Here is a 16,432-nt window from a genome sequence, read left to right as displayed (position 1 = left end):
ACCAGCTCCAGGAGCCCGCGGGACCCTCAGCACATGGGGCTCTCTTTCTCCCCCTCTGAGTCGGGGTACGCTTATCTCCTGCCTCTACGTGCCCAGACCTGCTTCTCAAGGGCAGGGGTCTTGCCTCTTTCTTCTTTGCACTTAGACAGGACTGGGCAAGCCCGTGGCAGGTGGCTATGAGTCTCTGGTGTGGCTCATTCCTGAGAAGTCAGGGTGGGCTTTAATGAGTTAAAATTCAAAGCTGGGGGTGTGAGCCAGTCATTTCTAAACTGGAACATCAGAGTAAATCTCCTCCCAAGGGTATATCCCCCCTGTGTTTACAATGGAGTCCAAAGTCAGCACTCAAGGGGAAAGCCTGATAGAGTGCCCTCGTTCTTGTAAACCCCTTAGGAAGGTGCTGAGGTGGAGACAGACACACTGCTGCTGGGTGAATCTGACACAGCTGGCATGTCCTCCAGGGTTTCCTCCCCATGTCTTGCTTAAGTGCCCACAGGAGATCCTTGTTTGGGTTCAGAAGCCATGTTGTATGAACAATACGCATCCCCAGACCCCAGAATCCCCCTCAGTGGGTCCTGATGCTCACAATACTCATAAGAGAAGAGGCACATGGTCCCCAAGAACTAGGGTGAGCATCCATCCCAGCTGGATGGGCCTGATGAGTCTTCTAGGATGCAGGAGTTCCAGTGCTGAATCCAGGACAGTACCAGGGCAACCTGGATGGCTGGGTTACCATCAAGAACACCTGCAGCAGCAGGTTTGCTCCTTGTATGCCCTCCTGGGTGTGTACTTGTTGCACATGAGGCTTAAAATGGTTATTTTCTGTTTCCCACCCACCCCACCCCCACCTTGCCTAGCAAGGCAGATGGTGGAGTGGTTCAGAGAGTTCTAGAACTGGGATGCCTGGGTCCAAACGCCAGCTCCAACACCAGCTGTGAAGCAAGTCACTTCACCTCTCTCTGCCTCGGTTTCCTCATCTATAAAATGGGAAGAAGAATCTTAAGTTCTACCCCATAGGGTTATTGCAAGGATTAAGTGGGTTAATGGATGTAAAGCACTTAGAATGTATAAGTGCCCCAATTCCTTATCTAAAACACCGATGTCTCAGGGCCCTCATGCATTTTGGGATTTGGGGAGTTTGGAGGTTTTAGAAAGCACATGTCATAGGTTATAGTAAGACACTAGTGGTGGGGGGATGAAATTAAGAGTTTGGGATTAACATATACACACTACTATATATAAAATAGACAACCAACAAGGACCTACTATATAGCACAGGGATCTCTACTCAGTATTCTGTAATAACCTATATGGGAAAAGAATCTGAAAAAGAATGGACATATGTATATGTATAACTGAACAATTTTGCTGTATAACCTGAAACTAACACAACATTGTAAATCAACTATACCCCAATATAAAATAAAAAACTTAAAAAAAAGCTATTAGTCGAGGGTCTGGGTTAGCATGCCATAATTAAACACATTAATATTTCTGCAGAGAATAATGTATGCGTATTCATACAACCGATCAGGTTGGGTTTTTGCCACCAAATGAGTTTGGGTGCTAAACTTAAATTATTTTGCTCAGACTTTCTGTCTCCCACCAGAAAGTTGAGTAAGGTATTGTAGGCCTCTGTAAGGGTTTGTGTTATTAGTGTTTAATGCACATCCGGTGTAACTGCTATGTAATCACTTCTTGAGAGCAGCTCAGAGCTTTTGTGCCCAAGGCTCTTTTGGGTTCATGGAGTTTTCAAGCAAAGCCTTTCTGCATCAACAGCTCTGAACACACTTCACAGACAGAGGGGACTCTCTTTTCTTCTTTCTCTACCCAGGCCCTCAACTTAGTGATTTCTCTCTGTTCCTTTCAATATGGCGGCAGTGGAGGGGGAGTGTTGGATGCAAATTCAAATCTCCAAGAGCCTTTCCCAGTCTGAGCTGGGGAAGACAGCTGGCCCTCAGTGGAGGAGGGGAGGGTAAGCCTTGGAGAAGGTATGAGCAAACGATGCTTCTGGCAAAGCTGCCGTGGGATCCAGGCAGGAGTCTGGTCTGGGTAGGCGAGATCGTGGAGCCCAAGAAGGATCTGCGGCTTCTCAGCCGCCCCTGGGTATCCACGATCATCTCCACGGCAGATGCTGCCTCCCTTGCAGGGAAGCGTGGGAAGGGATGCCGGGAAGTTTCCTCAGGTGAGGTGCGTTTTCTCCGAGCCCTCCAGAAAACGTATGTTTGACAGGTGCTCAAGGTATTAGGGAATTAGAGTGACTGAGGGGGAGGCGAAGCCCCAGCCCAGCCCAGCCACTAAGAGAGGGCTCACCGGCCATGGCCGCTGAGCCTGCGCGTCCGGAGCCTGTGCTCCGCAAAGGGAGAGGCCACAACAGTGAGAGGCCCGCGTACAGCAAAAAAAAAAAAAAAAAAAAGAGAGAGAGAGAGGGCTCACCGGGATGGCTCTGTCCACACCTCACAGGGTTCCCTCCCAGCCCTCACCACTTGGACATTCCTGGCACAGCCACCTCAACATGGGATGTTAATTTGCAGATTCATTTCTTTCGGGGTTTGACTGTCTGGGAGGGAGAATTCGTTCCTGCTTCTTGTCAGTGGAGCTTAGGCAATCACGGACACGGGCCCTTTCCCTAGAGGGAGAGGGACGGGGACGATTAGAGTCAGGCTTCTGAACCAGACCTGCAGACCCAGCTCCTCACTGCCTGTCGGGCATTTCTAAGCCTTATGCCAACTGGAGTCACAGGGGAGTCAGGGTTTCCCTTCCTCTTTTCACCCCCTCCACCATCTGGGGTGCCCCCTCTCCGTCTTGGCCACCTAACTCCCCCTCCACCCCAAAAGGGCCTTAGACTTGGAACAGCTCCCTCTTTTGTCACTTCCTAAGAAAGATCTCAAGGAAGAAGACTGGAGTAGGAATTAGGAGACTTCAGTCCAAGTTTCAGCTCTATCCCCAACATCCTGTGACCTGAAGCTGGCCCCCTGTCCCCTCTGTGCCTCAATTTCCCCATATGTTTGAGAGAGAGATTGAATGTGAGCAGAAGCTGCAAAATCAAATAGCTCTAGAAGCCAGGCAGACTGAGAGCAGGGATCAGGTGAGCTAGAAAACACCAGCTAGGCTGAAGGGCACAACAGCTACAAAAGTCCAGCTCATCATTGTCACGTAGAAAAGCAAGCCCTGTGTTGCCAGATTTGGGAGTTTTCAAGAGAAGATGTATTAGTCAGGATAGGCTGCTGTAACAAAAAATCCCAAAGCACAAGGCCTTAATATTGTAAAGATGTGTTTCCTGTTCCCACCATAGTCCAATGTGGAGGCTCCACACAGCCATGGATGAGCCCCGTTCCTTCCATCTTTGGCTCTGCCATCTCCTAAGGCCTAGGAGTCTCCCCTGGATCTTCTGCACCTGCCCCACAGACCCAGAAAAGAGTGTGGAGGATTGGGAGGGAGGTTTTAGGAACTGGGCACAAAGTGCTACGTATTACTTCTGCCCACATTCCACTGGCTAGAATGTAATCACATGATCATCGTAACCGCAAGGGAGGCTGGGAAACAGAGTCTTGCTCTGTGCAGGGAAGAACAGGGTATGGGTTTGGAGAAAGATAGACTTTTGGTGAAAGTCTCTGCCACAAGGTGAAAATCTAGATTTTATGTGAAACCTAATTTTTAAATATTGACAAGTAATTTAAAAAATTTTAAAGATATTATGTGGATTAAACAAAGCCTTCTTATGAACTGTATAGCCCACATGCTACATCTGTGACCACTAGGTTAGAGGGTCTCATCTTGCCCAAATGAGCTATGCTTCTACAGGGATGGGCCATTGATTGGTGAGATGGCTGTTTTCATTTACTCACTCACACGTTCACACAGTCATTCAACAAACATCTGTTGAAATCCTACTCCATGCCAGACCTTGTGATAGGCAGTGAGGATACAAGAACAACAACAACGAAAAAAACCCCATTCCTTCCCTTGAGGAGCTCACAGTTGTTTTTACCCCTGGGTAGAAAATAGTGTTCAATTTTTAAAACGTAATTTTAGACTCATTTGCCATTGTACTACATTTTAACAGAGGAGCATTCCTTAACAGGAAAAAATGGCTTCCTGGGGGGAATTCTAGGTTAAGGACTAATAGGGAGAGCAGTAAGCAGAGCCAGGAGCCCTGATTGGAATACCCCTCCAAGCTTTACCATATGGGTGGGCTCAAGTAAGTGGTTTGTCCTGGCTGAGCCTCAGTCTCCACCTCCGTGAAATGGGGATGGTAGTACCTATTTTTCAGGGCATCGGGGAAACAAGAGAAGCAGGTAGCAAAGCTGAGCTTGGTGCCTGGCACACAGTAGATGCATTACCCCTTGTTCCCCAGTGGCCACTGTGGTGAGCCAGGGGTGACTACTTTGGGACAGTCAGTGTCCCAGCATCTCCCTTAATTCCCAGCTAGCGTTTACTGGGTGTGACCCTGGGCCAGGCCCTGTGCTGGGTGCTGGGAACACTTGGTGAGAAAGGAATGGCCCACTGAGAGGAATTCATAATCCAGAGGCAGCCACCTTCTGACCTCTGTGTGTGTCAGGCTCACCCATGACAGAGGTGTGCCCTTCATCCCCTCAAATCAAGAGGCAGGTGGGAGGGCAGAAGACATGCTCAGTCCGGAGTTACTTTACCATAACAAGCAGGTTGGTCATCTTGGTTGACATCAGTCAAGAAGAAGCAACAGCAGAAGCTTTGGAAGGACCCTCAAGGGACTGGGGTGTGGATGGGGGCTTGAGACAGGCTCAGGCTGGAGAGAGAAAGAAAGGGTTCTGCTTAGACCCTGGTTCACAAAGAGAGCCCTGCACAGACTTTGAAAACAAACATGCTTACCAAAGGGGAAACATGGAGGGAGGGATAAATCAGGAGTTAGGGATTAACATATACACACTACTATATATAAAATAGATAATCAACAAGGACCTACTGTATAGCACAGGGAACTCTACTCAATATTCTCTAATAATCTATATGGAAAAAGAATCTGAAAAAGAACGGATATATGTATAACTAAATCACTTAGCTGTACCCCTGAAACTAACACAACACTGTAAATCAACTATACTCCAATATAAAATAAAAATTAAATTCAAACAAGCCAAAACCAAAGAGAGCCCTGCAACTTGGTGCTGTCTCCAAGGGCCAGAAAACTTCCTCTAATCTAACGCTGTCTAAGGTCCTCCAGCCAGCCCTGTGGGGAGGAGGGGAGGTCATAAGGCTCATTTTAGAAATGAGGATATGGAACGAAGCAAAGAGAGATGATTCCAACTTGCCCAAAGCTACAGGGCTGCTAAGAAGTGGCCGGGAGATTCAAACCCAGGTTCACACTCTTTTCTATGCTTCACAACCGTGGTGCTGGGGAGAGAGATTTCTGCTCTAGGACTCAGATGACCTCCTCTCGGGGTTCCTCATCAGCCACCCAGGATGGAGGAAGGGAAGCCGGCCAGCTCGGGCTCTGAAGGGGTCTGGCAGGAAACACAGTTCTATGTCCGAGGCCTGCAGGCAGTCTGGGAAGCTGGAGTTCCTCCCTCCCTCTCTCCCTTCCTTCCTTCCTTCCTGGTTGACTCCCAGCTCTGACAGTTACTGTCTGGGTGAACTTGGCAGGTCACGTCAGCCTTTGGAGTCTATGGTTGTACTATGTACGTGGCTCTGCTCCAAGTATACGGAGGGGACAGGGTGAGCTAGACAGACAGACGTGGCCTCCAGCCTCATGGGGCAGCTAACCTATTTTGGAGGCCTCCTGGATGAAGTGACGCTTGAACAGAGATTGACCAGATGAGAAGCTGTAACCCACATGCAACAGCGGTAGGCGGAGCAGAGGCTCCATTCTGGGAAGAGGCAGAAATGGATTTACCAGGCTTCCCATGAAGCTACAAAGCTACAAAGCTTAAGCTCCTCACTTGCCAGACACCTTCCAGTGACCTGGGAGGGGCCCAAGCAAGGCACACTCAGGATCACATGGTGTAGAGTTTGCCAAAGTAAGCTAATTTAACTGCAGCTGGATAAGAATGCTGCCTCTTTGACTTTCCCCTCGGTCATACTTCCCCGCATTTGGGGTATTGCTGGCATGGCGGTGGCATTTTTGAGGAGCTAGCAGCTAAGGGGAAGTTGTCACGGAATACCGCATTGATGAAAATAACAAAACTCAAAATACATCATTGCTAAGAGGACATTGGCAACAAACTGATTAATAGGCGGCACCTTATTCAAAGGATTTTTAAGATTAATGATCAAGGAAACATGAAAAGTCCCGAAATCTTACACCTCCTCTATGAAAGAAACTTGATAGATGTTTTTCTAAATTTGACAACAATCCTAAAATTTTATGACCTCACCCATAATGAGTTGTGAAGTTGAAAGAAACTTTTCTAAACTATCAACAATTAAAACAAACAACCAAACAAACAAAAACAACCAACCAAACAAAAAAACCTTTTGGTCAACTGTGCTAGAGAAAAGACTAAATTATCTTCTTATTTTCTCTAAAGAAAATGACATTGGGACTTCCCTGGCTGCACAGTGGTTAAGAATCCACCTGCCAAGGCAGGGGACATGGGTTCGAGCCCTGGTCCAGGAAGATCCCACATGCCACAGAGCAACTAAGCCCGTGCGCCACAACTACTGAGCCTGTGCTCTGGAGCCCGCGAGCCAGAAGTACTGAAGCCTGCGCACCTAGAGCCTGTGCTCTGCAACAGGAGAAGCCACTGCAATGAGAAGCCAGCACACTGCAACAAAGAGTAGCCCCCGATCGCCACAACTAGAGAAAGCCCGCGTGCAGCAATGAAGACCCAAACACGGCCAAAAATAAATAAGTAAAAATTTTAAAAAAAGAAAAGAAAATGACATTACAAAATCAATGTCATATGAAGAGGTTATCCTAAAAGCATACAGCCAAAAGGTAGGAATAAAAATGTTATAGAGGTGTATCAGGTGATAAATGTAAATATTATGTTATTTTTCTAGATATTGTCTAGTGTTCATCAGCTTTTAAAAATTCATTGTGGTTTTTCATCGCAAATTTTGCCATATTTAGGTACACTTACGCTATCATCTGCTTATTATTTTTATTTAATTAATTTCATTAAACAAATATTTACCAATTATCTACTTGTCTAGGCACTGTTGAGGTTTGGGAGATAACAGAGGTGAACAAATAAGACAAAACTCCTTGCCCTCATGGAGTGCATGTCTCAAATTTATTTTAAACAGATACCTGATATCACCTCAATCAATTGAAAAACCAATATCACTTGAAAAAGATGACGATATATTTATTATTTTAAAAATTTTATCTTATTGACATATGGTTGATTTACAATGCTGTGTTAATTTCTGCTGTACAGCAAAGTGATTCAGTTATATGTATTTGTACATTCTTTTTCATATTCTTTTCCATTATGGTTTATCATAGGATATTGAATATAGTTAGTTCCCTGTGCTATATAGTTGGACCTTGTTTATCCACTCTATGTATAACAAATTGCATCTGCTAATCCCAAACTCCCATTACATCCCTCCCCCACCCCCTCTCACCCTTGGCAACCACAAATCTATTGTGGTCTTTATGTGTGTCTCTATTGTGTGTCTCTATGTCTGTGAGTCTGTTTCTGTTGAAAAAGATTTAAAAAATGAAAATAGTAAAAGCAAAACAATGCTGGCCTCACACACACACAAAAAATTCGTTGTGGTTTTGTTTCTGGTTCTAAATACTCACATTCTTATCTGATTTTTTGTTCTCTTTTCCTTAAAGGAGGTCTCCCAGCTTTATAGGTTTCAGGTCCACAAAACCTGGATGCACTTCTTTGGAGTGGATATGGCATGTGCAAAGGCCCAGAGGTAGTGGGGTGGGAGCTTGGCTGTGATCAAGGAATAGAATCACACAGAGGACAGACAGAGGAGGAGCGAAGGGTATTGCCCATAATCCTGAAATGGCCTCTAGTCACTGGCTGTGGCCAAAGAGGGGATGGAACCTTCAGAGCCTTATCCAGAGAGACCAAGGCCAAAGACAGGACCTCATAAGTCATTTCCTCCACCTCCCACCAGTGCAGGAATCCTCTCCCTGACATCTGCCCACCAAGCCTTAGCTCTGCACACTTCCTGGCTTGGGGAGCTCACTTCCTCCCCCAAATCTGACACTATCATAGGTCAAAACTCTGGTGGTGGCTTCTTCCTTCAGGCTGACCACTGTCTGTGGTTCCTTCTTGGGTCATCATCTTCCCTAGGGTCCCCAGAAATAATTGGTTGCTTCTTCCCATCTCATTATAGCCCTGCAGACACATGAGGCCAGTGCTCATGTTCGTCTCTGCCCAGGATAACCTGGCTTCCTTCAAAGATTCCTCTTATGACTTGCCTTCCAAAGCCTTCCTCATCCATTATGATTTCTATCCACACATACATATGTGATGACAACGATGATGATGACAATGATGATGATGATAGCTGACACACCTTGAGTGCTTACTGCGTACTAGGCTCTGGGCTGGGTGCTGTTTACGCTTAATCTTTATGGCAATCCTGGGAAATAGATAACAGCTATGAAGCCCATTTTACAGATGAAGAAACTGAGGCTCAAAGAAATTAAATAACCTTTCTAGGTTACACAACAGATAGGTGGCGTAATTGGACTCTCTGACTTTAGAGCTCATGTTTTTAATCACCACATGAAGTGGCTGGAAGTAGGGAATTCCAATCTGTGTATATGAGAATAATATTGTTTTTTGTCTATAATCAATGTAGGTCGTTTCATCAGGAAGCTATGCCAGTTATATTTGTGTATGTGTCTAGTATCTAAACTTTAAAATGCACAATTCAAAACTTGACAGAATTGAAGGGAGAATTAGAATCTATAAAAACAGTTGAAGATTTAAAAAAATTTTTTTAAATTGCAATGGTAAAATACACATAACATAAAATTTACCATATTAATCACTTTAAGTGTATAATTTTGCCGTGTTATATATATTTACATTTTGTCCAACTGATCGCCAAAGCTTTTTCATCTTGTAGAACAGAAACACTACCCATCAAACAACTCCCCATTCCCCCTCCCCTCAGACTCTGGACACCACCCTTCTACTTTCTCTCTTTTTTACATATATACATACATATATATGCTTGCATATATTTTATTTTATTGAAGTATAGTTGATTTACAATGTTGTGTTAATTTCTGCTGTACAGCAAAATGATTCAGTTATACTTATATATACATTATTTTTCATATTCTTTTCCATTATGGTTTACCAAAGGATATTGTATATAGTCCCCTGTGATACACAGTAGGACCTTGTCATTTATCCATTTATATGTAATAGTTTGCATCTGCTAATCCCACCCTTCTGCTTTCTATCTCTATGAATCTGACTACTCTAGGGACCTCATATAAGTAGAATCATATAGTTCTCGTCTTTTTGTGACTGGCTTGTTTCACTTAGCATGATGTCAAGATTCAGCCATGTTGTAGCATGTGTCAGAATTTCCTTTCTTTCTTTAAAATTTATTTATTTATTTATTTATTTATTTTTGTCTGCGTTGGGTCTTCGTTGCTGTGTGCAGGCTTTCTCTAGTTGCAGTGAGCGGGGGCTACCCTTTGTTGCGGTGCGCAGGCTTCTCATTGCAGTGGCTTCTCTTGTTGCAGAGCACGGGCTCTAGGGTGGGAAGGTTTCAGTAGTTGTGGCACACAGGCTTAGTTGCTCCACAACATGTGGGATCTTCCCGGACCAGGGATCAAACCCGTGTCCCCTGAATTGGCCGGCGGATTCTTAACCACTGTGCCACCACGGAAGTCCTCCTTTCTTTTTAAGGCTAAATAATATTCCATTGTATATATATACACATTTTGTTTATTCATTCATGTATCAGTGGACATTTGGGTTGCTTCCACCTTTTGGCTATTGTGAATAATGTCGCTGAGAACATGTGTGTACAAATGTCAATAGTTGGAGGTTTTAATAGCTGTTTCTCAGTCAATGATAAGTCAACTAGTAACACACCAAATCAGTAAAAACCCGATGATCTAAATAACACCAGCAACCACCTTGAGCTAACTGACATTTACGGTTCATTGTACCCAACGACTTCTCTTCAAGTGCACGTGGCACCTTCACCAGGGCAGACTTATGCTCTGCCTTCAGCTAGTCTCTGTATATTTCAAAATACTGAAATCTTACAGTGTCTTCTCTGATCACAGTGGAATGGAATTATATATTAATAACACTATATCTAAATAAACACAGATATTTTGAAATGTATTTATACATTTATAAATAACTCAGGCATCCAAGAAGAAATCATGGAGAAAATTAGAAAATATTTCAAACTAAGTGAAAAATGAAAATACAGTGTATCATCATTTGTGGGATGCATGTAAAGCAGTGTCTAGGGGAATTTTTAACTTTCAGTGCTTATATTAGGAAAGAAGAAAGGTCTTATACTCTGGCCTTTATGGAGAGTCTCTCAAATATCTTAGAATAAATCTCTCTTGTTTGAACCAGAGTGGTTTCTCTTGTTTCCAAGTAAGAGTCTCGGTTGATCAGGTAATTGGTACCAGGAGTAGGGTCTGTGATGATTAATGTTATGTGTCCACTTGGCTGGGTTCTGGTGCCCAGTCGTTTGTTCAAGTATAGATGTTTCTATGAAGGTGTTTTAAAGATGATTAACATTTACAACCAGTTGGCTTTAAGAAAAGGATGTTACCCTCCGTAATGTAGACGGGCCTCCTCCAGTGAACTGAAGGCCTTAAGTGCAAGAACTGAGTTTTCCCAGAGAAGAAGGAATTCTGCTCCAAGACTGCAACATAGATCTCTCTCTCTCTCTCCCTCCGTCCCTCCTTCCCTCTCTCTCTCTCCATATATTATATAGATGTGCATGTGTGTGTGTGTGTGTGTGTGTGTGTGTGTGTGTGTGTGTCTTAGTGAGCCAGCTAAGATGTGTAATACTTACTGATCACCAAGTCCTATTAGCATGATATCCTCAATAAATTGGACCAGCATGGTACTTGTGAGATGTTCACGCAGAGCTGGAGGTCTGTCCTCATCTTCTGAAGCAGGAAGTTAAATGTCCAGTCACAGAGAGTGTGACACATGCCGTGCTGGGGGACCCACAGGGGTGGTGAGAGAACAGAGGGGCCCTGCGCCAGCCCAAATGCCAGAGAGTACTTCCCAGGGGAAGAGACGTTTCCACTGAGACCTGTCGGCTGAACCAGAGTTAGCCAGTTTGAAAGAGTTACAGGAAGAGATGGGAAGTGACATTCCAGGCAGAGGGGACAGTAAGTGCAAATGCCTGAAAAGAGGGAAAGCCTGGGGCTTTCGGGGGACCATAAGAGGTTTAATGTGACTACACGGTAGGATGCAAGCAGGAGTTGGCCTGGGTGGTGGTGAGGAGTGGGGATGGCTAGCAGGTGTCTGCTACTCTCACTTGACGTCGTCATATGAACCTCATCCTATGCCAGGAAGCATTCTTCTACTGCAGGACTTCTAAGGGCTGCATGGTATTAATCCCTTGTACGTTCTGTTGCATAGTAACCAGTCCCCCAGTGTTGACCATTTAGATTATTTCTAGTTTTCCCCTATTATAAACAATGCTGTGATGAACATCTTTGTCCATACATCTTAGTGCACAGGTATTATTATCTCCATATAGTAAAGATGGAAGTTGTGGGAGCTGCCCAGGGCCCAGGCTGGAATGCTGCCTTGGAGAGACCTGAGTGACATTTGTTTGCCAAGCCAGTTCTGGGGCCTCTTGGGCAGCCCTTTGTTGGGTGTCTGCTTAAGGGGCCATAAACAGGGAGATGCTGGGAGAAGGCTTCAGGGAGTGATAAAAAGCCCTGACCATAATCTCTGGCTGCCCAGGCTAGATAGAGACTAGGGAGGAGACCCAGATCCTGGGCCCTACATGTCCTGTAAGCCGCATGTTTGTCCAGCCGGCTGGGTGCACCAGCTCCCGGCCTCTTCCAAGAAGAAAACAAAAGTACTTAAAGTGCAGGTCTGAAAAGTTGGGGTGCTATATGTGGGGTTCAAACCCTTCACTCCTCAGGGAGAAGATCAGGGTTTTGAGTTCCTTTCCACTGTGGGACACCGTGCCAGGGACGGGGTTTACGGCGAGATTGTGTCTCAGCCTCGCCTACCTGCTTCCATGTGAGGTTTTTCTCATTCTCTTGATGCGTAGGGGTCACTCAGCTGGTTTTGGAGTTTTTTTTTTCAGAGGAAACTCTTCCATATGTATCTGGAGAGTCCGTGAGTCCGTGGGAGGAGGTGAGTTCAGCAGCTCCTGTGTCGGCATCTTGAACGGGAACTACAACAAAAGTACTTCGGACTGAGCGTAGACCTTCCAGATGAGCCTGGGTTCAAATCACAGCTCTACCACGAAACAGCTGAGTGACTCTGGGCCACTTACTCAAAACCTCTGAACCTCATCCTCATCTGTACAATGGGGAAAATAACCTACCAAGGGTGTTGTGAAAGTTAAATGAGATTACCAAGTACTTGGTCCATAGTCCATGCTCTTAATAAATGACGGTGTATATTTTCATTGTCATCTTGGGTTTCCATCCTTTTAAAAAGTATATTATAACAGCTTTATTGAGACAAAATTCCCATGCTATACAATTTACCCATTTAAATTATAAATTTATATAATTTATAAATTTAAATTATAGAATTCAATGGCTTTTACTATATTCATCACAAACAATTTTGGAACTTTCTCATCATTCCCCTCAAAACCCCTGTACCCATTAGCAGTCATTCCCTAGCACCCCCCTCCCCCTGTTAATTTCCTGCCCCTCCCGGCCCAAGGCAACCACCAATTTATTTTCTGTCTCTATGTCTCTATATGAACTGTTCTGGACAGTTCATATAAATGGAATCATACAAAATGGAAATCACACAAAGTCTCTTGTGTCTGGCCTATTTCACTGAGCATAATGTTTTCAAGGTCCCTCCACAGTGCAGCACACATCAGTTCTTCATTCCTTTTTATTGCCAGAAAAGAGTCCACTGTGTGAATAGACCATATTGAATAGGTCCATGCACCAGTTGATGGGCATTTAGGTTGTTTCCAGCTTTTGGCTCTTGTGAATAATGCTGCTATGAACATTTGTGAGTGGACATATGTTTTCATTTCTCACGGGTACAGACCTAGAAGTGGAACTGCTGGGTCATATGGTAACTCTACTTTTAATATTTTGAGGAACTGCCAGACTGTTTTACAAAGCAGCTGCACCATTTTACTTTCCCACCAGCAGTGTACAAGTGTTCTCATTTCTCCACACCCTAACACTTGTTATTGTCTGTCTTGTTGATTACAGCCGCCCTAGTGGGTGTGTAGAAGTACCTCACTGCAGTTTTGATTTGCATTTTCTGGCTGGCTATAGGCTCAGTTTTTTCGATGGCATCCCCTTCATGTCCAGGGATAGATAAATCCTGGGACACACCCCTTTCCCAATATGGAAACACTAACTTGTCCCAAAGAAAGAAAAGAATCTTATATGTCTGTTATTAACCCACAACATTTCTTAATGTTGACTCTTCCATAACTCAATTGACTATTTCCCAGTTTGGGGGCATTGGGAAGTTTCTAATTTTCTTCTATTATCTCTAATAGTTATAAATTACTGGCTGTCACACAGAAAATGCCCATCATAAGGGAACAAAAGCAGGATAGAAAATAGTTTAATCATCTAAGCTGAAAAAAATGTTTGTTAATCCATTCAAATGTGCTTAAAGCACCATCCTAGTGTCAAGCCTTGTGCTAGCTTACTTATGAACAAAGTCTGGAAAGAAATAGCAGAAATAAAAATACTAAATAGGGGTAGAGGATTAAGAGGTACAAACTATCAGGTATAAAATTAGCTACACGGATATATTGTACAATATGGGGAATATAGCCAATATTTTACAGTAACTATAAATGGAGTATAACCTGCAAAAATTCTGAATCACTATATTGTACACTTGTAACATAAAATATTGTACGGCAACTATTAATTTTAAAAAACTATTGGGCTTCCCTGGTGGCGCAGTGGTTAGGAGTCCACCTGCCAATGCAGGGGACACGGGTTCGAGCCCTGGTCCGGGAAGATCCCACGTGCTGTGGAGCGGTTGAGCCCGCGAGCCACAACTACTGAGCCTGCACTCCAGAGCCCTAGAGCCACAACTCCTGAGGCCCGGGCGCCTAGAGCCTGTGCTCTGCAACAAAGGAAGCCACTGCAATGAGAAGCCCATGCACCGCAACGAAGAGTAGCCCCCACTCACCGCAACTAGAGAAAGCCCGTGCACAGCAACAAAGACCCAACACAGCCAAAAATAAATTAAAAAAAAAACAACTCTTAATTAAAAAGAAAGAAAATACTACTTGTGTTGGGGGTGATGGGGTTCTAGGTGACAGGTGCCCCACCCTTCCCCACCTCTATTTCCCAAACTAGACCATTGTTATATTAGCTTTGCGATGATAAAACCAAGGGAAAGAAGAAAAAGACAACTGATCTAAGGATGATGGGAGAAACATTTCTTGAGCCAGACCCTCAAAGCTATTATTTTGTGGAATCTCCATACAACCCCTGGGAGGTTATTAATAATAATAATGATGATGGCCAATATTATGGTACCTTTTGTGTGTCTGGCACTGTTCCACCAGTGTGGGACCATTACTGTCCCCATTTTACAGATGAGGAAACTGAGACTAGGCAACGAGCTGCCCTTCCACTTTGGTGCTCTGTCTTTCCACATCACATACATGTGCAAAGCTGCACATAAACTCGGGCTCACACGTAAGTCTACATCTGCACCCTCGGATAGGAGAACACATACCACAGCCAGATACACATATGCACTCACACACAGGACTGCTTATATCCACAGGCATGTGCACGGGAACGCACTGTACATGTGGGCTCACGTGCGTGTGTGTGTGTATATATATATATATTTATACCCATGTGCACACAGGCCATACACTTCTGGACATACATCTGTCTAAGACTGGGGAAAGGAGTGCAGATAAAGGGGCCAAAGTCCAACTCTTGCCTCCTCCCCCCATCCTCAAAGTGCCATCTGCTGCTGGCAGGTGTGTACAGGAGGGGGTGGGGCATGCACAGGTGGCTCTAGGCTCAAAGGGTAGAGATGACCTTGCACTAGAAACCCAGGGCCACCAACTAACTTCTAAATGGGGCAACAGCAGCTAAGGGGCCTCCCCTGATGGACAAACCCCCCAGCCAGAGGGCCTGAACTGAGGGCCTGCAGCATGCCCAATGCTGTGCCAGGGGCTCCAGGGGCTGTACAAAAGACGGCATGGGGCTTCCCTGGTGGTGCAGTGGTTGAGAGTCCGCCTGACGATGCAGGGGACGCGGGTTCGTGTCCTGGTCCGGGAGGATCCCACGTGCCGCGGAGCGGCTGGGCCCGTGAGCCATGGCTGCTGAGCCTGTGCGTCTGGAGCCTGTGCTCCAGAACGGGAGAGGCCACAGCAGTGAGAGGCCCGCGTACCGCAAAAAAAAAAAAAAAAAAAAAAAAAGACGGCATGATCCGGGTCCTCCAGGGCTCCCCAGGGCATCGAGAAGATAAGATTCACACCCAGCAGCCCCTCCAAGAGGTAGCATGGCAGAGTGGTCACCTGCAAGTGTTTCAGTGACAGGATGCCTGGCTTAGAATCCTGGTTCTACCATTTACTGGCTGTGTGATCTGGGCAAGTTGGTTAACGGACCAGTGCCTCAGTTTTCCTATCTGTAAAATGGGGGAAATTCTAACACCTACTTCTTAGGATTGTTGCTTGACCACTACTACATAAGTATGTATTTGTAAGATAAGCTGTTTTGGACAAAGGGGTGTGAGGATGGAGGATGAAGAACAGGCACTGAGCAGAAAGAACTTCTTCAGGATCCTGGCCCTGCATCCCATTAGCTGTGTAACCTCAGACAAGTCACACAACCTCTCTGAACCTCAGCTCCTCCTTTGTAAACTCTGCACAAGTCATTCTTGTTCATTAAACACACTATCTATTGAGACCTTACTATGCACCAGGCATCATGCTAGGCACGGAGAATATGGCGGTGAGCAAGCCGGGTGGTCCCTGTCTGCATGGAGCCTGCTGTCTTAGAGGAAGGATGACGTGGAAACATCTGGTACACAGTAGGTGCCCAGTCAGTGTCCCTCCCTTTCTTCCTTTTCCATCATGGTAAAAGCAATGCATCAACATTGTAGAGAGTTTGGAGGATAGAGGAGGGCTGAGGTGGTAGAAATCTATCACCCAGAATCCCACTACCCCTAACAAAAACCCCTAGCTTCATTTTTGTCAATCTCATTAACCAGTACAGGGCTAGGTTCATGGTAAGGCGCTCAATACAACACTTGGATTAATCAACACATTACATTTGTCATCAGCAGGAAACAGCAAATTACACTGTAGCATATTTACTGGGGGAAAG

At 45.1% G+C, this 16,432-nt stretch overlaps 1 long non-coding RNA gene across 1 annotated transcript in view; it reads right to left on the bottom strand.

The window, feature by feature from the left end:
• LOC132505350 (uncharacterized) overlaps nucleotides 1–16,432 on the bottom strand; it is a 71,333-nt gene that overhangs the window by 4,834 nt on the left and 50,067 nt on the right. Inside the window, exon 2 of the long non-coding RNA XR_009535377.1 lies at nucleotides 4,650–4,748. This is a non-coding gene — a long non-coding RNA (uncharacterized LOC132505350). The remainder of the gene's footprint in view (nucleotides 1–4,649; nucleotides 4,749–16,432) is intronic.

The sequence above is a fragment of the Lagenorhynchus albirostris genome, chromosome 15, assembly GCF_949774975.1.
Source record: "Lagenorhynchus albirostris chromosome 15, mLagAlb1.1, whole genome shotgun sequence".
Classification (NCBI taxonomy): domain Eukaryota; kingdom Metazoa; phylum Chordata; class Mammalia; order Artiodactyla; family Delphinidae; genus Lagenorhynchus; species Lagenorhynchus albirostris.
The sequence above is the reverse complement of the archived record's forward strand: the minus strand, read 5'-3'. Positions and strand labels throughout refer to the sequence as shown.